At 37.7% G+C, this 23,194-nt stretch overlaps 1 pseudogene; it reads right to left on the bottom strand.

Annotated features, from left to right (window-relative positions):
• Positions 1-21,392: 21,392 nt before the first annotated feature.
• Positions 21,393-22,852, bottom strand: LOC148921577 (uncharacterized; annotated as a pseudogene).
• Between the last annotated feature and the right edge of the window lie 342 nt (positions 22,853-23,194).

Below are 23,194 nucleotides of genomic sequence, written 5' to 3'. Positions count from 1 at the left end.
ACAAATTTGGTTATGGCATCGTCGCTTGGGACACCCATTATTTGGCTACCTTAAGCATCTATTTCCATCTTTATTCCGCTCTTGTGATGAGTCAAGTTTTAAGTGGGAGACATGTATTTTGGCCAAGAGTCATCGCACTATGTTTCCTTTGAGTGACAGTAAAGCTACAAAGCCTTTTGATTTAGTGCATTATGATATGTGGGGTCCGGCTCGCGTTACTTCGAACGAATTTCGTTGGTTCGTCACATTTATTGATGATTGTACCCGACTCACTTGGGTTTTCTTGCTGAAAAATAAACATGATGTTACTTCCATCCTTCCAGAGTTCTGTACTATGGTGTCTACTCAGTTTAATGCTCAGGTCAAAGTATTCCGGACTGATAACGGAGGCGAATATGTGAATACCACTTTGGCATCTTTCTTCCGTGCTCAAGGTATTATTCACCAAACGACAACCCCATTTACTCCTCAGCAGAATGGTGTGTCTGAGCGCAAGAATCGTCGTTACTTGAAGTTGCTCGCTCCCTTATGTTGGACATGTCTGTTCCCCATCATCTTTGGGGGTATGCTGTTTTATCTGCTGCCTATTTGATTAATCGTACTCCTAGTCGGGTTCTTGATTTCAAGACTCCACATGATGTGTTTGGTGACCATGTTTCCCCTATCTCAGTCTCCAAGTTGCCCCTTAAAGTCTTTGGGTGTGTTGCCTATGTTCATGTCTACTCTCATCAACAGAGTAAACTTGATCCTTGTGCTCTACGATGTGTTTTTATTGGCTACTCGTCTACTCAGAAAGGTTATAAGTGCTATCATCCACCTACCCAGAAGGTGCAAGTTACTTTGGACGTGAATTTCCATGAAGAAGTGCTCTATTATGTATCTCCCTCCTCTCCAATTCAGGGGGAGAGGGGGAGTGAATTGGAGAGTCTTGGATTGGAGAATGATGTGTTTGAAGATGCTGCTCTTAGGAAGGAAACGACTTGTCGCACTGAAGCAAGTGACCGGTCACTCATATCTGAAGATGAAACTTGTGGTCCCTATGAAGAAACTACTGATCGCCCTTTGGAACTCGATCAGTCGCCCATATCTGGAGATGAAGCAGGTGCTATCGGTGTCAAAGCAAGTGACCAGTTGCCTGTATCTGAAAATAATGACAGTGATTCTTGTATGGATGAGTTCGATGTAATACCCCATCTGCCCTGCCATTGCCCCAATCTACTCGTGATAGTGAATCAAGTGAGGTAATTTCTAATGATCTACCTGTGTCAACTTATCAGTTACCCCTATGAACCACTTGTGGGAAACCTAAAGTACAATATTTTCCTGATATACATGCCAAGTCTAAGTATCCCATTAGCCATTTTGTGCCAACTCATCGTTTGTCTAAGTCATATGCATCATATTTATGTCAATTATCTAGTGTATGTGTGCCAACTAAGCTGCAGGATGCTTTATCTAACCCAAAATGGATGGATGCCATGAATGTTGAAATGGATGCCTTGAACAAAAATAAAACATGAGATTTAGTTCCTTTGCCACGAGGGAAGAAAGCTGTTGGATGCTGATGGGTGTTTACTTTGAAGCATAAATCTGATGGTTCCATTGACCGTTACAAGGCTAGATTGGTAGTAAAGGGTTATACTCAGACCTATGGAGTGGATTATTTGGAGACCTTTGCTCCAGTGGCAAAGCTCAATACTGTGCGTGTACTATTGTCCTTAGCTGCTAACCGCGCTTATTACAATTCGATGTCAAAAATGCATTTCTACATGGTGACCTCAAAGAGGAGATTTACATGGATCTGCCTCCTGTTATTCCTGTGACCTCTAAGGAGGGTGTTGTGTGTAAGCTGCGGAAGTCTTTATATGGATTGAAGCAGTCCCCAAGAGCGTGGTTGGGAGATTTGCAGCATCTATGAAGAAATTTGGGTATGTACAGAGTAACTCAGACCATACTTTGTTTCTAAAGCGTCATAAAGGTAAATTAACAGCTTTAATTATTTATGTTGATGATATAATTGTAATTGGAGATGATCAGGCAGAAATGCAAAATCTTCAGAAGTATCTGGCTTCCGAGTTTGAGATGAAGTCATTGGGTGATTTGAAGTACTTTCTTGGGATTAAAGTTGATAGATCTAAACATGGTATTTTTATGTCTCAAAGAAAATATATTTTGGATTTACTTGTAGAGACTGGAATGTTATATTGTAAACCAATTGATACACCTAGTGAACAGAATCATAAGTTGGGTTGTATCCTGATCAAGTCCCTACAGATAAAGAGCGTTATCAACGACTTGTGGGGAAATTGATTTATTTATCTCATATACGTCCTGATATTGCATATGCAGTGAGTGTAGTGAGTTAGTTTATGCACTTTCCTAGTGCAGATCATTGGGTGCTGTGATGCGCATCTTGAGGTATCTGAAAGTAACTCCTGGAAAGGGGTTAATGTTTTGCAATTATGGTCATATAGATGTGGAAAGGTATACAGATGCTGATTGGGCTGGTTCGGTCACTGATAGATGTTCTACTTCTGGGTATTTCACATTTGTTGGTGGTAATCTTGTTACTTGGAGGAGTAAAAAGCAAAAAGTGGTGTATAGATCTAGTGCCGAGGCCGAGTACCATGGGATGGCTCAAGGTGTGTGCGAGTTACTATGGTTGAGAAGATTGTTGAGAGATCTTGGGTTTGGACCCCAGAAACCCATGGATCTGTATTGTGATAATAAAGCTGCAATTGCAATTGTGCATAACCCTGTGCAACATGATCGTACAAAGCACGTAGAGGTTGATCGACATTTGAAGTTAGATGCTGAAATTATTTCTTTTTCGTTTATATCATCCGAGTACCAACTGGCAGATGTTCTTATGAAAGCTGTGTCTACTACGGTCTTTCTCAACTCGCTTGATAAGTTGGGCATGCGTGACATCTTTGCCCCAACTTGAGGGGAGTGTTAGTGAGATCCTAGTCTTATTAGGATATTTCTTTCTTATTCTATTAGGATTTTATTTATTTCCTTTTTGTATAGTTATTATGTAATTATGACTTTTCTTATTTGCTAGTATAACCCTGCTAGGGTTTGTAACCTTGTATTATAAATACCTCCTTTCGGAGAATGAAATAAATCTGAAAAAATATTCTATCCATATTGTTTAATTTCTCATTTTGTTGTGAACAAGTCTGGTATCACCAAAGTGTTCTCGGTCTTGATTAGGCATTTCAAAATGAGAAACTCATTGCTATTATGGTAAAGCATTGAGGATTAAAGACTTCCCATAAAGCCTGTAATAAAAGATCAAACATATTGAGCTTTATGTTTATGCGAATAAATAGACATTGCAATATACATTAAGGCTATGCTCCATTAATGTGAATAATGCTAAATAATTCTTGAGAATTGCTAAGAAGTCCATTACATGGACAACATTGGTTGACCTTCCCATCATGAAATTTGATGGTATGCGAAGCATGAATGAGTGCATTATTGAGCAGACTAATTTAGCGGCAAAATGAAGTCCTTTTCATGAAGAAGATAAATCAATTTCACTATGAAGAAGGCGAAGCATTTACACAATATGATTCAAAAAGAAAGATAAGTCTTCCGCTTTTATGTGTTTCGAATCAATTTTTAGATGAATTTTCGTATAATGCTTGATGAATTAAATTATGTGCTAAAATTTATGTTTCTAATAGCTCAATGCAAAGTTGCTCTTGATTCCACATTTTGGAATTATATATTCAATTTAATGGTCATAATTTAGATTTATTGAAAGCATATTATGTTCTTACCGTTTCAAATCTAGTTGGAATTTTGTTTGGAATTTGGCAATAATGTTTTATCCTTTAAAGTTTGGTGATGACTGTTTCAGTCTCTAAAAGAATGCCTATTTTGTTAATTGTGGTATTCTATTAATGATTTACGAAATTAAAGCATAATGACATTTTCTTTAAATGTTTTTTATACTTCGCATGATTAAATTAGAAGTGACTACTATTTGATAAATTAAAATTCAATGTTCTTATGGCATAAATGACTGGTAATGTGTTCAGAGAAAGAACTGGGGGATCAATAAGGAAGGAGGTTCTTTTGAACCTATATTTAATTGATCTCTTATTGGTGTGTAAGTGGATTGTATTAAGGAAAATAATTTAAATACACCAAGAAAGATGCCATAAGAAATTTGTAGCTAATTGAAATTATTTATAAAACATGTGTTCACCTTATAATGCTCTTGGTTAGGGGTATGTGAAGTAATTTATTGTTACCTATACCATTATGGATACATGTTCTTACTACAACTATTATGCTAATTGGGTTCCTATTACAGCAGTTTCAAATAAGAAATTATTTAAAAGGCAGAAAGTAAGGAATTACACCATTATGTTTTGGGTTGCTTATAATGGAAGTAAGAATTTACTGCTCACATGAGAAGGAATTGGACGTTTAGAATGTTTTCTGGCTACCTTATTGGTTACCTAGAAAAGTCCAAATGGTACATAGTTTATTATCTTAACCAGGGCATGAGATTATTGAAATTAATAATGTCAGTTTCATTTTAAATGGTGAAATTAGTGGGAGTGGATAACCAAGAAAATTGGTTTTATGAGAAGTTAGTGTGCAAATTTTTGCATGCATACTTCATAATGAAATTGTTGTTCCTATAGTTGCGAACAGTTTTAACAACAAATTAATGAATAACTAATCACTCCATTATGACTGCTTCACTTGTGAAAGTGTAGTAGAGAACCACAAAGAATAGCATTGAGATGATGTCAAGACATTAAGCGTGTTGGTATCTGCTACTCTAAGTGATTATTTGATATATCTACAAGAATCTAACTGTGAGTGTTGAGTAAGATTTTGATTTTATTTTCACATGTCGTTAAACATATATTGATTCTACTAAATAGATTTATGCCATGAATGATGAGTTGAAATCAATTTGCCGAAATGAAGTTTGTGATTTCGTCAATTTGCCTGTAAAGGACGAGTTGTGTGTAAGGGTGTCTTCATGACTACATACAACTCCAATGGGAATACAGATGGATATAAAGACACACTATTGGCCAACGATTTTACTAAGAAAGAAGGCATATATTATAAAGTGACACATATATTATAAAGTGACATTCTCACTTATTTCTAAGAATGACTCACTTGGATATTTATGCTATTTTGCTTGCTATATATTGGTCTTGGTTTTCATTGTTGAAAACCATTAAGCTTTTCTCTAAAAACCTTGAATGAAATATATGGATGAGACCATTTTTGTGATTGGAATTGAAATATTCCAGAATGGATCACATGAATTGTTAAGTTTGTCCCATTATGCATATATTGTAAGTGTTCCAAAGAGACATGATATGGAATAATGTTTATTCATTAATGTTGCTCCAATTCAGAAAGGGGACAAGTTTAGCATTATGTAATGCCCATAAGAGTGAACTGGAACATTAATAGTACAATGAGAATTCATTATGCATATATGGTTTGCTTTGAGGCCATAGTTGATGAATTGAAGTTGAGGGTAGTTTTGATCTTAGGACTTGGTGTTTATGTTTTATTGCCATATCGCTAAGAATTTATGTTGATACCGCAATTGCCCTTTTCTCCAAGAATGACAAGTGTTCTAAGAGTGCTAAACATAATGGAATTAAATACCTTGCCATTAAGGAGGTTTAGAAACAAAGAGTGTCTATAAAGACAAAACTTATGCTTGCAAACCAAGTGAAAGGTTCTGGCCAAAGACATTAATAGTTATGTTGAGAAGACTATTCTTGGTCGTAAACCATGATAGTATTTATCATGTTGTGTTTTGCACAATGACAGTTTACTTACACTACCAGAAAACATGCTTTATTTGAAGACGAGTAGTCGTCATTGAAACATGTAAATTCCTCATAGTTGACCATATGTGATGCATTTTCGGCGTCACACGGGTCATCACCTATACCCCGTCACAGATTGTTTGATGTGACAACTTTGCAACTCGTCACATATTGGTTCTATATGTGACGAATGTTTCTCACATACAGAGCCTTTGCGCGAGGCATCTCTTGTCACTTATTGTATCGATCGTGACAAACCGCATTGGTCACATTTCATAAGCATTCGTGAGGAGTTGTATCCTCACATATTTATGAAAATTGTGACACTGTATATCTCACATATAATCCGACCAGCATTCAATTCAATTCAACTCAATTATCACTTGTATGTCTCATATATATTATCTTCATGTATAATATAGCAAAATAACATATTCAAGATCCCAAAGTTTCACAAGTAAATTGAACTCAAATTTCATTCCATTACATCAAAATAATTACATTGTTTGATATACAATCCGTATACTCATTTCTATACATTGTTTGAACTCAAATTTCTACACTAAGAAACTTCAGAGATGCCAAATCAGTATACTCATTTGTAACAGCAAAAATATCCATACAAACACCTGCTTAAACAACGAATGCAGCCTGTAAAATTGTCAAAGCTTACATGGATTGTAGTAGCCTAAACAAACAATTTGACCTTATAATGTCATCTAAAGCCCTGGATTTGGAACCACACCATCCAAATGGATCCTTAGTTTTGGTGACACATGTATTCACGAGATTAAGCTTCAAATTCTATATCCTAAAGCATAACCCTAACTAAACCCACTCATAAACCATTAGGAGAAATTTCTCATCTGACACAACAAATAAAAGAGTTGGACACAAGAAACTGAACACTGACTCTCATTGTCATCAACAATGGCACATCCCAATGACATGACGAGAAATCCTTCAGCTCTACATATTATTATCTTATTTCTTCTAAAGTATTGCCGATTGTAATATAAAAGACAGACCAACATAAAAGACAGTTATGCCAACTTATCACTTTCTCAGGGCAACATTATTTGAAAGGTTATATACATAATTTAACTCATTTAAATAGAAGAAAGAGCATACCAATTTGGCATTGAATAATACCTGTTCAAAGCTAAAACTTTCAATTCCACAATTGTTTAAAAAATTAAGCCCTGATCACAGTACAAGGGGTTCCTAAGGCCACCAATTTAAATTCAAAGACGACATTAAGATCGATTACACTAGATAAAACATTGAATATACAACAACATTATGAGATATCAAATTGAATACTTAGCATATATAAACCAAAATCGATTACCTCACTGTCATTGACTATGCAAACCCAGGGCCACAAGATAAGTACATAAAAAAAAATTCCCAGATTCCTAAAATAGCAAAATTTTAAAAATACTAATGCCAGAACTTCTAATGTGCCTAGATTTGTTACTATGAAGTCTTCTCAACAACCAAAGATACAAGTATTGTCTATGATAATTTCTTATTTAAATTTTACTAAGAATGAGTATTTGTACTACAGCAGAATTGGTCTTGCTAGCAATTCCTATGGATTATAATCTTTCTTGGTTCTTAGATTCTATTATACTTGAGAAAAATGCAAGAAATTGACAAAACCCAATTTGCATGTTCTAGTTGACAAGTAAAATATAAGAAACTTTCTTCACCAATAGAGTTGGATTTTAATCGCAATCGGCAATTCCTATTAATAATCAACATTGTTAATCATTCTCACCATAGCAAGGACTTGCAGATACACATATACGAGGGAAAGCAGAACCTCAATAACTTTGACCATTCACCGGATCTGTTTTGACAGACTATGCTGGATCCTAGCAAGAACTTGTTGCCATTGTAAATTTCAAACACTATGATGAGGGAATTAAACTAACAGAAAAACCAAAGAAGAAAAATAGACAGATTTAGCTTTATTTCCCTTCCATATCCTCAATTTTCTCAACAACTAAATACAGAAAAAGAAAACCTCAAAGCATTAATATATCACTAATACACAACACAAATTAAAAGAAACTTACCTCAAGCACAAGATGGAAACAGAAAAATCAATCAAATTGAGCCAGAGCAAAACACCCAGAAGAAATTATCAGCTTTCCAATTCAATTTTATCTAAAATATTCAAGAAAACCCCAATGAACATATCTTATTAACAACCAGGAATAGCACTACAACAATGTTTACCTGTGGTTGTTTACCAATGGAACGTGAACTTAATTAACACTGGTTATCGTTGGGCTAATAGGATTGAGAGAGAATTTGTTGGTATTTAAATGAGGGAGAACAGGTCATGCGAAGGGGGAGAGAGAGAGAGAGAGAGAGAGAGAGAGAGAGGAGGACGACGAAGAAGTGTTCGTCGTCGTCGGAGAAGAGGAGGTGGAGGAGCAGTGGTCGTCGTTGTCGGTGCTTGGTGGTTGGAGGTAGATGGGAGCGTCGATGCTGTCGAGGAAGATGAAGTGTGAAGTGATGAACTATGTTTTAGATGTCTTGGGGATAATTTTTTTTTTTTTAGCATAAGGGACACTGCACATCGTCTCTTTTGGGCTTGCCATTCATGCTGTGTGATGCATTCCGCATGTTCGTCATATTTAATCTTTTCATTTTGGCTCCAACATTTTGCGCAAATCAATATGTGACAATTCAAAAAAATTATGTGACGAAAAAGCTGCAAAAATATTTTTGCATCCTGGGAAGACCCTTATGTGACGATTTGTAAAATTTCCTCACTTATCTTTGGTAAATGTGACAAAATTTTGAGCGTCACATATAATTTCGTCATAGAAGGCCTGTTTTCTTGTAGTGTTATTTTGACACTCTGAGCTCAATAATTGAATATGTTTCTGATATATCCTGTTTTCCCTTAGATGTATACATGAATGAGATTGGATGAATGATAACAAGAGTAGTCTTTGACAAAGACATTATTGGACCTTTTATGATACTTCTCACTTATGGACTGTTTTAGGTGATTTACTAATGTTGTGGTACATGGAAGGGATTATATCGCTTATTGATGCATAACCGCCATGACTCACATTGGACAATTGCTTAAATGTGGTATTTATGTCGACAATATGAAAGTGAGGACTATTCTAAATGTATCGCGCGCCTAATGTGAAGGGAATATTGTGGGAATGGTGTTGTGTAGAGATTTCTAAAAACTCTACAAGCAAACATTGAGAGTATAAATCACCTAGTAAGCCATATCTAATATGAAATCAAAGTAAAAGTAGAAGCATTAAATAAACTAGGGATTCATGCAAGTCTCATTTGGTGAAGGGAATATTGTGGGAATGGTGTTGTGTAGAGATTTTTAAAAACTCTACAACCAAACTTAGAGAGTATAAATCACCTAGCAAGCCATATCTAATATGAAATCAAAGTAAGAGTGGAAGCATTAAATGAACTAGGGATTCATGCAAGTCTCATTTGGTCCCAATCTTTATAAGTCTTTGAAAGTGTGCACCAAAGACTCTCTATATCCTATTTGAGAGAAAGATAAGATGTTCATACCCTTGGAGTGAACCTTGAAACCAAGAATGGTGTTCAAGTAGAGGGAGTGGTCCCTTTGTTGTTGGCTCTCCATTTGATGTTGATTCTTCATCTTGTAGCTCTCCAAATAGGTACAAAGGTATGCACCTCCCCAAAGCTCTTCACCAAGGATTGAATGAGATGAGAGAATAAGTAGACAACAAGTGAAAAATGGTGCTAGCACCCTCACTTGATGTAATAGATTGAAGGGGTTAGGGAGAGAGAGCTTGATGTTTTCTCTCTTCCAATTTCACCAATTTGAAAACCCTAGGATAATAGGATTCCATAGCTACACATTTATAGGATAAAAATGTCACTAGAGTGACAAAAATGACCCCAAACCCTAGTGTAGCCACGCTTCCCCCTTACCCGCCCACTCAACCCCCCCTTTCCCCCTTTGTGTGTCATCTTTTGCTATTTTGGTCCAACACATTAATCATATAATGTGTCACATATGTGCCTAAGTCCATATGGTAAATCCCTTTTGAATTTCCAAGTCATACGGGACCTTTAATTAAAGTTTCATAACTTTAATTGAATAATTAAATTAAGCTAATCAATTTAATTACTCTAGTGACTTGACTAATTCAATCACTCACTTGTCTAACGAGTGTTGGTCCTGCTCATCCAAAGTTGACCATGTCAAGTGTCGGGTCAACCGTTTGACTTTTGACCTTTGACTTTCACATTGACTTTGACCAAGTCACAAAATCATTCATTCTCTTCATAATTTCCCAATCGATTCCTTTTCGATGTGCGATCTTATAAGTTCTAATTATTGAGGCAGCGGGTATGAATTAGTCACTCTGAATCAAGTGTGAATTGTATCCCTCCATACAATTCTCCCTATTGGCGAAGGCTAATTATAATTAGTCCTTACAAGGCTTCCACAAGCCATGAGTGACACCTAGCAGTATTTCATGGCTTCCCAAGATAAAAAGATTTCATTTAGAGAATCTAGTCAGTTTGTGATTACAATGCAATTCGATCCTGCTCTGATTCAATACTCTATGTCATATTCTCGAGATATGGTAAACTTGTGACAAAATCCCTAATATGACATCTCTAGATTATATGATTCAATTTGAATGAAATTGCAAGCGTTCTTGTTTCAATTTTCATCCAATACTTTGGCCAAAGATATCATATCTTTAGAGTATTCTCTCTTCTTACTAAGAGCATAGATTCCTTGTTGTACATTCACATATCTTTACGTACACGCTGAGAATCCTTGGGAACACCTTTATGTCACATCATTTTGATACGACCATATAGTGCACTCAAAGAGTAACAACATATACACAAGACAACTATGATGTCTTAAGTCTAAGGATTAATTTACATTATCACAACTTAGAATTCTTTGTTTGACACTTGTGAGTAAGACTTCCATACAAGAATTTTAGAGTTGATCGCGTTTAGTGGACTCCGTCTTCTATAGAGCACCTACACATCTATTTTAGTGTCTCTACACGAATGACTTGAGACTCACTACTACATTTTAGGCTTTGTGCGACGAAGGAATGTTCGTCGCGCAAACATGATTTTAGTCGCACATAATTGTGCGTGACAAAAGTTTCGTCGCGCAGAATCCGTCGCGCAAAGATCGTGAAGAAAGACTTTGAGCGACGAATTTATGACCTTCGTCGTGCAAAAGAGTATGACGTAGCACCTTCGTTACAAAAAACGTTTTGGGACGACCCAAATGTCCGAGGCACAAACATTTGCACGACGAAAGGCTGGTCATCGCACCAATAATGCGCGACGGAGATCTTCATTGCCGAGATACGTGAAATTTGCGCGACGCGTTGCGCGCACATTTTTGCGCGACGAAACCATTCGTGCGATACACATTTTGCGAACGAAACTCTTCGCATACGATTAAATGAAGTGTATTAAAAATATATTTTTCAGCGTTTTTAATTGATTTTGCGCTACGATATACATTTAAATCGCATAAGTAATATATATTATATATAATAAAAATAAATATATATTTTTTTATTTTGAAAAAAAGTAAATTTGGTTTTTAAAATTAAAATGAAATTGCAATAAAAAGATTAATCGTGAAGAAAACATTTATTATATAAAATAAAATAAATATATACAAGAGAAATATTTTAAAAGTAATTATAAAAATAAAAAACTAATCAAATAATGTTCCAAAATCTACTTGGTCATCTACCACATGTGACTCGGAGTGCCGGCATCTACAGGTCGTGTCGGGATGCTCGGGTGGAGCGGGCTCGGAGGTCGGCGCACCAAAATTCGAGATTGGAATGCCGAACGCGAGGCTGAGAATCACCGACATCGACCCTCAAGCTCGGCAACCCGCAATGTAAAAATAGTCACATTGTTTGCTGCGGCGATGACCGTGGTCGAGGTTCCTTTGTCGGGCATTCCTCATCCCCTACAATATGTTCCCGCCTCCTCCGAGAGTCCGATCCAAGGTCGCGTTAAAATCTGAAATCCAACATCTTGTGGAGGATCCACAGGACTTTATCGGAGTCTCGGGAGGAAGTTGGGAGGCGGACTCCTGAAGAACCAACTGGATCCTCTCCACCATCGTCGTCTGTTTAACATTACATAAAATATAAATTAAAACATGCATATAAATTGAAAGCGTAACATAAGAATTAAAAAATTAAAAAATACTTACATGAAGGGACTCGGCCAACTCATTTCTAGGTCGAACATAAACGTCACCAAAGACGTCGATCTCTGGGAATTTCGAACCCCCTAAATTGAACAAGATAAGGAAAATATTAGTATGAACAAAATAAATTAATAATAATGACGTATTAAAAATTAAATATAAATTATATTGTTTTTACCCGACGCAGTGCATCCATCCTATATGAGAAGGGCCTGGAGCCGGAATGGTGGAGAAGAGTCTTCTTCTTCTTATTGCCCTTATTCACTTGGGCTTTATTCTGTTATACAAAAAATAAAACGTATTTGTTGAAATATAAATAAATTAAATAATAATGACTTATAAAAAATAAAATAAACATTAATAAGAAATATGTAATAATTTTAAAAAAAATATTATTAAAAAAATACCACATAATCGGGCGCCTGAAAATGAGCGCAAAGCCACGCCAACTATCCTCCCGCCTCTCAAGCTCCTCCGGGCAACCCTCTTGAAGAGCGACTTGCGGACCATCAAACGCCTCAAAATGGTGGTGCAAGTCGCTCTTCCACTGCTTGTACCTATCAGAAGAGTCATTGATGTACGCCATCGACTCTCGTTGAGGTCCTCTAAGTGGTAGTTCGTCTGCAATAAATTAATTACATACATTAAGTAATAGAAGTATATAAAGTTTGAAAGAAAAATAATTAAAAGATAGGAAACATACCGACAACTTGTAACAACCTAAACCTAAAATTAATATTTAATTATTAATTTATTTGAGAAAAAGACTAAAATACCCTTAGAATATTTTATTAGTTTAAAAGTTGACTTTTTGACCAAGAAGGAAATTGGGGATTTCAATTACACCGTTGCGTAGAACGCGACGAAACGAGTCCATAGACACGTAGTGGACTCAATCGGAGTTGTAACGAAGAAGTTACGGTCAAAATGCTTCAAGGGCAAAATGGTAATTAGGAAAGTCAGATTTTTTAAAAAAACCTCTCTCTCTCTCTTTGGTTCGACAGAACCCTCCCCCATTTTTTCAGCTCGGTCGGTGGCTTCAAGAGCCACCGTTGCCTCCTGAACCACGGTGGGCCACGAGATCGGACAAACGGACTGGCCACCCCCTCCTCTTCCCTTCCCGTCGGTCTTAGCCGGGACCGCGGAGGTTGCGGAATTGCCGTAGAAATGGCGGTTTTGACAGATTTTCTCTAGCTTCGTTCGAACGATTTCGGGCACCAATTTGGATGAGTGAGGTATGAATTTCTAGCTATTTTTCATGTTCTAGCTGCTGGTTGGGTAGGATTTCAGAAATTTCAGTAGATAGCTCGATTCTGAGCTAGGTTTCAGCAGGTTTTGGGTCACTTTTCGGCCACTTCCGGTCAGTTTTTGGGGTAGGTCCAAGAACAAAAGTAGTTCCAAATAGGGTGTTTTACCTAGGATAGGAGTCTTGAGCCGAGATGTTGAGATTTTCCGGCGAAGCATTATCGCTTTAGGCACCACGCGGTGCCGGTGAAGCGGCGTGAGCGTAGGGTGAAGACTACAGTCAGTCCTAGAATGATCTCCTAGTCCTCACGAGCGCGTAGGATTTTGCGGATCTTAATTCGGATATCGTTTGAACCCGAACGAGTATCGCCTCTTGTGCAATTTCCGGGTTCAATACGTTTGAACCGTTAGATCGTAGTTAATTCCAAGTATGTTAATCTAGACTTTCCCAGGATAGTATAATAGTTGACGGATCGTAAACGGAGTCCGGATACTCCAGAATGGTCAGCCCTAGGCGGTTTCTGTAAGCGATTCGATTACAGTCGAGGCAGAGGAAAGAACTACGTGTGGCGATCCCTTAGTAATGCGTGAGGCAGCCTACAGGTTTGAGCGCAACCACAAGTTAGGGGCTGTGGTTTATGGTACTATTTTCAGGGCATTTTGGTCGATTCGACCTATAGTTACCAAGTGTCAATTTTAAGCGAGATTCGACCCGGATCCCAAAGTGGAAGGTCGGATCGTTTCAATTGGTATCGAGCACTAGGTTAACTTCCTGTAGACACTGCATTACATATGGATCCGTATTTTCAGAATTGCTGGACAATTATTAGGTTGTTTTATTCCAATTGTTATTTCAATTGTTATTTTATTATGTTATTTTATTTTATTACATTGGTGTGACTGGAAAAACAGATATCCAGAAGGATTTGAAAAATTTGTTGAGGTTTTCATATAAAAATCATGTTATACATGTTATTGTATATACACACCTATGTCGAGAACCGAGGTTTAGCAAGATGAGTATTTAATTATCTGTTTCTTTATCACCTATTTATAATTGTTCATATAATTCATTGTGTTGTCATAGTATAAAGTAATTGATGCATATATTCAGGAGTTGAAAAGGAAGAAATTTAATTTTTGGTTTTCATCAGATTTTGGTATATATAAATATATGTATATATTTATGTATATATGAATATATTTTAAGTTCAGTTGAGAATCAGTTTATTGAAAGTTTATGTAAATAACAGATTATGGTTTTCAAACCCACCATAGGATACCCAGATTGCCTTGAGACAGTTATTTTGCCCCACGAGTTCGGGGCGCTGAACAAGTGTGGTGCCGTGTCTGATCGATTATTTTGCCCCACGAGTTCGGGGGCGCTTGACCGTGTGGTGCCGTTTGGCTCGATTGAGAGGTGTCTCGAGACACGCGATTGCGGATCGGTGACTACGGTCCCGAATCTGTCGGTTTGCGCTCGGGTTGACTTTGTGTCAAGACCTGGAAATTGACGGTTATCGAGGAATTGACGGATCGATATGGGGTATGCCTAGGTGGAGAGGATTTCAGTTTGAGGTGCTTTTAAACTAAATTAAGGATTTTATCCCGTTATCATTATTTTCTTTCAGCATCACAAGTACTATATGGAAATATATACATATACACATGGTTACTTACGAATTTTTAATGAGTCCAATACAAGAGCTTGTCTATTTTGTTTTAATTAAGTTTGCTTTAATTTACCTTATTTTATTTTATTTAAGTTGCTGATATTCATCTTTTTATTATTAAATATGGTATTAAGCAGCTCAAGTATTTTAGCATATTTTGCCCCACGAGTCTTAGAGTTATCCAGACCGTGGGAGCGAGGATTTCAGTCATGATGTGTCACCTTTGGTGTCACGAGGAATTGATGGTTATGGTTTCGAGCATGATTACTTGATATAAATGTTTTTAGTTCTTCGTTTAAATTATGTTGTCGAGTGGGATATCCTTCATGGATACAAGAAAAGGAAATTCTAGCTAAATAGCAGATTAATGGCAGCAGAGTTTTAAATTTATTGGATCTGTTCGAGTTTGTTTATTTCATTTTATTTTAATCCAGTCTGCTTTTAGTTATTTTATTTCAGTTTATTTAAATTGTTGACCTGAAATTTTATTATTGAACACGATAGTAAACAGTTCCAAAGATTTCCAACATATTTATGCCCCACGATTTTACTGATTATCTAGACCGTGGGAGCAGTTGCGGATCAGAGTTGACTAGATGTCTCCGAGTCAACCAGGATTACAGAACATGATGAGTTATACATTCAGTATTTTTCAGCAGAATTATTATTTGATAAGTCATGCATGAATAAGAATGCACAAGTTAGCATGTTGAATTGCCAGAGTATCTTTGTTGATCAAGAAGTTGAGATGAATTTTATTAGCAGATTGATTTATTTGAATTGTTGTGGCCTGAGGCCAAAATATTATAATGCTTGATTATTTGGATATGATTTAATGCATGATGGCAGATGAGTTATATAAATATATATATTCTTGTTTTTACAGGCCGAATATTTTTGGGAATGCTCAGTTCTGGGGAGACTACCGAATTTTCGGTAGAAGTCGCACTTGCATTTCATTTAATTACAATTAAGAAGGGCAAATTAGTCTTTTGTGCCCAACATTAGCCAGGTGTCAGATACTCAGAGGGAAAAAGGGGTTTTAGTTGATTATCGTTAAGGCAGAATTTTAAGTCTATCGAATTCATGAATTAGCGATCTTTTGTAGTTTTATATTTCCTTAAGCCAGCTTAGGTATTCAGATATAAATGTGTGGCCCTCAGATTTTATTGATTACCCTATAGATACACTTATTGAGATGCAAGTAATGAGTCTGATTTGAGGGACAGACTTGAGAACCGGAGTAACAGATGTAGGCTTAGTACCCATCACTCGAAAAGGTGAGGTGAGACAGATATAAATAGGTTGCTCGGTTTGAATTATAGATGCAGATATTCAGACTTATAGTTGCAAACGAGTAGCAGCTAGGGTCCATACCCTCACCCCTCCGTGTGGTTTATGTTACTATTTTCGGGCATTTTGGTGATTCGACCATAGTTACAGTGTCGATTTTAAAGATTCGACCCGATCCCAAAGTGGAATTTGGTCGGATCGTTTCACCTGCCGCGAACCTCCATCTTGATCTCGTCATAACCTTCCAAGACTTCCATTGCATCGGGCAATGGGTTCGAACGACGTGGCCAATGTCGTGGGCCAAGGAGCTATGCAACTCGCGGTCGTGCCCCGATGGCTCGTCGTATCCGATCTTGATTCAATCGTTGGTCACCCGTGACCTTCGCGTCCTTCACCGCGACACGATCCTGTGTTCCTCTTGGCTGCAAATAGGACAACATCATTGTTAAATAAATAACAAATTTAACCATAAAAATAAAAAAATAAAAAAATAAAGGAAAGTGGAAGGGTATATATACCAGCGGTGCCCCCAAGGCTGATACCATTGGTCGATGTGGTGTCGGTGGTGGTGGCGGGCGGTGCCGCCGCCTAGCGCTAACAAGCCGCAGAAGAATCTGATGATGCGGCGCTGGGATCCCTGTGACCGGCTAGCACGTGGTCTGGTCCATCGCTGGAGCGATGGCGGTGATCTTGCCGGGGGCTCCGAACTCGGTGTAGTCGCCACCGCCTACGACGTCTAATCAAGTTTGACATCTGCACAATTTCATTAATACACATACAAATTAATCAAATTTAGCACATACCATATCATTAAAAAATTGAACTAATTAATTAAAATCATAGTTTGACCTAGGGTTTGCGATTTCGGAGTATCCGGGACTCCGATCCACGATCTGTCGAATCCTAAACAATCCTCTAAATACATGGTACCACATACGTGATTTGAGCTTGATCCAACGGTCTGCAACATATCAAACCGGAAATCGCACAATAGGCAAAATCTGTTCAAAACTCAAACGGTAACCAAATTCCAATCCGAGCACACCTAAGCGCTCGTGAAAACAAAGGGGATTGCACTTTGACCCAATGCCCAATGCTACAGTACCCCACGAGCCACCACACGCCGACAGCGTATGGGTGCCCAAAGCGATAACACTTGCCGAAAAATCCTAAAAATTAAGGGCCAAGGTTCCTACCCTAGGTTGAAAACATCAATTGAGGCACTTTTGTTCTCGGACCTACCCCGAAAAATGCCGGTATTTCAATTTAAAACTGCGAAACCTAGGGTTTCAAATTCACTGCCCTATGCAAACAATCAATCAAATCCTACCCAACCATCAGCTAAAGCATCAAAAATAGTCCGGAAAGCATACCTCAATTGCGGTTTGGTGCCCGGAGGAGAGAACAACGACGGTGAAGATTCGAAACGGAGGAAATCACGGCGGATGGACGGGCGCAGCGGCAGAAGCTGGGGGTTCGGGTTGTGGGCGGCGGGTCCGAATGCGGAGTAGGGGTTGAGGTCACGGAGGAGAGAGAGAGAGAGAGTTTTATGAAGGATTTGAGAAACTGGGGAAGAAGGAGAAGATCGCGAGTTTCAGAAAACTTATTCAACTTTGCGCGACAAATAAGTAAATGCGTCGCGTAAAATTGATTTAAATGAACTTTGCGTGATGAAATAAATTACATTTCCGTCGCGCAATGTCGCCATCTCCGCCAAAATTTGGGATTAGTGTTTAGGGTTTGCATATTTTGAGCGACGGAAGAGTTTCCTACGTCGCGCAAAGCTCGAATTATCCACTTTGCGCGACGGAGAGTACTTGTTTCAAATCGTGCAAGTTTGTCCATCCGCCCAAATTTTGGGATTCAATTTTGCGCGAGGAGTTCAATGAAATGATATTGCGCGACGAAAGAGACATTCGTCGCGCAAGCTCTGATTTGCCAAATTTTTTACTAAGTGTTGGGGTGGAGAGGGGCTGAAATTCTTCCTCATATTGCATGAGCGAATTAGGTTCGTCTCGCAAGACTCATGTCGGTAACCTTTGCTTGCGACGAATACTTGGTCCTTTCGTCGCGCAAGCTCTGATTTGCCAAAATTTTTAACTAAGTGTTGGGGTGGGGAGGGCTGAAATTCTTCCTCAGTTGCGCGAGGAAAGAGAATTAGGTTCGTCGCGCAAGCCTCTTTGTGTAACTTTGACGAAACATTGGTCCTTTCTTCGCGAAACTCTCTGATTTGCCACCACATTTTACTAAGTGTTTTTGTGTGTGCCTTTGTTATGAGGGAGAATGCATGATGAAAGGACCAATGTTTGCGCAAATATATAGTAGTTTTGTCACAAACCCATACCCTGATACCCTAAACCCTAAAACCTATACCTTTATACCCTAAACCCTAAAACCTATACCCTAAACCCTAAACCCTAACTCCTAAACTAGTTTCAATGATCCAACCGGCAATCTTGTTTTTTTATAGTTCGAGATCGTATACGTCGAAAATCGAAATAAATGAACATTCAGAGATTGAGTAGCGGGACAAAAATTTTCGACGGTTCTAAACAAAAAGTCACGATTCAACGGTGATTTTAACCCCGATTTTGAAATTTTTTTACAGCTGTATTTCTTGACCCTATATGAATACAGAGACTGAATTCGATTTTCAATTTCAGATATTTACAGTACGGGACATCACATAATCTTATGTTATATTGAAGGAAAGTATAAATAAATTCTTCATTACTGGTGAATATTGTGTTTTGATGGCATACGCATTCTACCCAACTAGTTTCAGTAGTCCAGCCATCAAACTTGTTTGTTTATACTTCGAGATCGTATACGTTGAAAATTGGAAAAGAAAAAACATTCAGAGATCAAGTAACGGGACAAAACTTTTACTTACGGTTATTGTAAACGAAACTCATGATTTAATGGTTATTTTGACTCCGATTTTGATGATTTTTTACAGCCTACACTCTTTGACCTCTGTATGAATACAATGAACTACTTCGATCGTCAATCTTCAAATATATACGTGTGTATATATCAAAAATATATATGTATATATGTTTGCGCTGACGGGAGATCTTGTTTCGTCGCGCAAAAATGTAATTGAGCGACGGAAACATTTGTCCCGCAAAATTTGAAGTGTGCGCGACGCGTATCTTCTTTGTCGCGCATTCGCGCGGACGATGTTTTCTTCGTCGCGCAAGGTTATTTTCATTTATATATAATTAAACTGAATTATTGATCATTATATATAATTAATTGTATGAAAGTACGATTTATTCTATTCTCTTTTGATTTTAGAATTGAAGGATTGTTGATTTTGTGAGTTCAAATCAAAGAAAGTTTTTTGGTCTATCTTATTTTCTTTTTATTCATTTTTTCTCTTCTATGAATAATAACATATTTATAATAATTAAATAATGATCAATAATTCAGTTTATAAATATATAGTTATATATATTTTACTACATAGTAAATAAATAAATTACTAAATAGTAAATGATCAATAACAAACCTCTTAATATAACAAGAAATTTATTATTGCTCCTTTACTTTCTTCCGTGAAATTGGTTAACTGGGTCTTGCATATTTCTATATCTCCCCAATTCTCTTTCTTGTTTGTGATTTTCTTTTTTTAAAAGTGTTTTGTCAAAATAAATTTAAACTTTATTATTAAAATGATTTGGATATATTGATTTACCAATGGTTTATAACTACATTTATTTTAATAATATTTCATTTCTCCACATATATAATGTTTGGATATAACAACTATATATATTCAAACATTTGCATTACACAAAATATGTCCACTAACATAATAAAATTACAACAAAATTCATCATTCATCATTCATCATCTGAACTATAATAACTTTCGTTATCGTCGCTATCATCACTTTCGGTCTTCCAATCCCTTTCCTCCTCCTCCTCCTCCACCGCCTCCTCTATAACTACATCATTGTCATTGCTCGGGCCCACTGCAACATCGTATCGCGGAAGATCACCGAGGTCAATTGTAATTGACTGAATCGGTATTTCAATTGAAGACCCTCCTTGTATTTGAAACGGTTCTTGTATAACATTTGTATCTCGAAGTGTTTCCGCATCATTTTCCATTGAAGATTCTAAATGTTGGTCAGCCACATTGTCAACGTCGTTGTCAGTTGGGTCTAGTTCTGGTATAGCATTCACGTTCCTATGATCCATCTTCTCAACAACGCCCAATCGCTCCCGGCTTTAGGGTCATCTAGATACACAATTTGTGTTGCCATGTTTGCCAAAATATAAGGGTTGTCATCATACCAAGTTCTGTTCATGTTCACAGATAGTAAGCCATGATCGATTTTAACACTTCCTGCCTATTTGGGTTGGTGTCAAACCATAGACACTTAAACATGATCACTTGGTATCGATCTTTGTAAAGCAATTGCATGACAGTTGTGAGTTTGCCATAGAAATCAATGTCCGTACTTTCGCCTCCACCCAGGGACATGGACACCGTTATTTTGCGTATACAACTTGTCATCTCGTGCAACCCCCAAAAATTTGACGCCGTTAACATTACAACCCAAAACAATTCAGCGAATCGGCCAACGCCAAGTTATATAACTCATTACTGTAAGTCTGACAAGTTATGAATACCGAGAACAATTCAATGATTTCAACTTATTCACCTAATATTATACAAAACCATTCACATGTTAGTTTGACAAAATTAAATACTACAATTCATATTTCTCAAATAAAAAACACTTATAACTTACAGAATCCAAAAACCATTGTGGAAACAATTCACGGTGTTTCTGGGCAACCAAATGTGATGGATGTTCTCACTTCATCATCTATTCATGCTCATATAAGTATGCCATGATCTCGTCACAATTGTTCAGTACGAACCAATGCGCTACCTCCATGTCATTTCTAGAAAACGACTCTCCTCATCCAGGATCTCCAAAGGGTCGTCCGCTTTGAGCAAGAACAGAAAGTTTTTCATTTCTCATACCTCCATCGTGATTGCTCTGAGGACGATTGAAAACCGTCTCCACATCTTTTAAATACATTATGCAGAAAGTAAGCGACTCATATTGAACCCAAGCCTCTACAATTGATCCTTGGGCCATACATTGCATACACTTTCTTTCAGCTCTCCGAGAAGCCTGCCAAAATAAAACTATATCATACAAGTTAGCAAGCATGTGATAATGATGCATACACAAACGATAAGGATTATATACCTTTCTATCGGATACATCCAGCAATAGTTGACAGGACCAGCAAGCAATGCCTCTTCTGGCAAATGAACCATCACGTGCATCATACTTGTGAAGAAAGCTGGAGGAAATATCATCTCAAACTTGCATAGGACTTGGACAATGTCATGGCGCAACTGAAACATGTCCGTCTTTCGCAATGTTTTTGTCATTAGTTGGGAAAAAAATCTGGACAGCAAAATGATTAGCTTCACTACATCTTCCAGCAATAGGTGTCGAATACCCACAGGAAGTAGGCATTGCATAAACACATGGCAGTCATGGCTCTTAAGTCTAGTAAATTTACCCCCGTCAACATTAACGCAACGTGCAATATTATAAGCATACCCATCGGGAAATTTTACAGATGATACAAACTTTAGAAACTCTTTCTTGTCATTCGGTTTCATAGAAAAGAATGCAAGATCCCTTCTAGCTTTATCACTGTCCCTATTCATCCATAAACCCCTTCGTATGCCCATTCTTTCCAAATCAAGATGAGCTTTGATCGTGTCCTTTATCTTGCCCTCGATATCTAGAATCGTGCCCACCAATGTGTCGAATACATTTTTCTCAACATGCATCACATCTAGATTGTGCCTCAATTTGAGTTTCGACCAATATGGGAGCTCAAAAAACATAGGCTTGTGCGTCCAGTTCATATGTATAGAAGGTCTGATCTGACTAACTATCTTCCCAAACAGAGCAAAATCCAACCGGTTAAGTTGGTCCAATATCTCATCACCGGACCATTCTCTTGGTCTGAGGCGACGCTCTGTGTTCCCGTCGAACTCTTTATCTTTTTCCCTCCACTCGTGGTCTCATGGCAACCATATCCGATGACCAAGGTAACAAACTTTTCCAGCGTGCCAACCAGAAGTTACATCTTCCTTGCATACAGGACATGTCATATAACCCTTTGTGCTCCACCTAGAAACCATTGCATATGCTGGGAAATCATTCACAGTCCACATAACTGCTGCCCGCAAAATGAACATCTTCCCAATTGATTTGTCCATAAATCCTTCAGCTCATCAACCAACGGCCTTAAGTAAACATCGATTGACCAACCAGGATCCTCAGTTATCAAAACAGTCATCATCATGTATTCTTTTTTCATGTATTTCCAAGGCGGCAAATTATATGGGAATACGAGAATCGGCCAAGTGCTGTGGTGTTGGTTTAGAACCCCACACGGATTGAATCCGTCGGTGGCAAGTCCCAATCTAACATTTCGAGGATCAGGAGCAAACTCGGGGAACGTTTAATCGAACTCTTTCCACGCCTACCCATCTACAGGATGCCGCATCACATCATCGTCTACCCATTTTTCCTTATGCCATCTCATGTCTGTGGCAGTATGCGTCAACATATAAAATCGCTGCAACCTAGGTTTCATGGGTAGATAATGCATGACTTTTTGTGGGATCTTAGTCGTCCTATTCTGAGATGTCATCTTGAACCTCGACTCATTGCATATAGGACATGTATCCAACGATTCATGCTCTTTGTAGAATAACATGCAATTGTTTTTGCAAGCATGAATTTTTTCATAACCCAATCCCAGACCATTCAACACCCTCTGCGCGTGTTTATGGTCTTTCGGCAAACAATTGTCCGTCGGAAGCATTCTCTTGAAAACCCCCAAAAC

The sequence above is a fragment of the Prunus mume genome, linkage group LG1 (assembly GCF_029339155.1).
Source record: "Prunus mume cultivar Tortuosa linkage group LG1, ASM2933915v1, whole genome shotgun sequence".
Lineage (NCBI taxonomy): Eukaryota > Viridiplantae > Streptophyta > Magnoliopsida > Rosales > Rosaceae > Prunus > Prunus mume.
The sequence above is the reverse complement of the archived record's forward strand: the minus strand, read 5'-3'. Positions and strand labels throughout refer to the sequence as shown.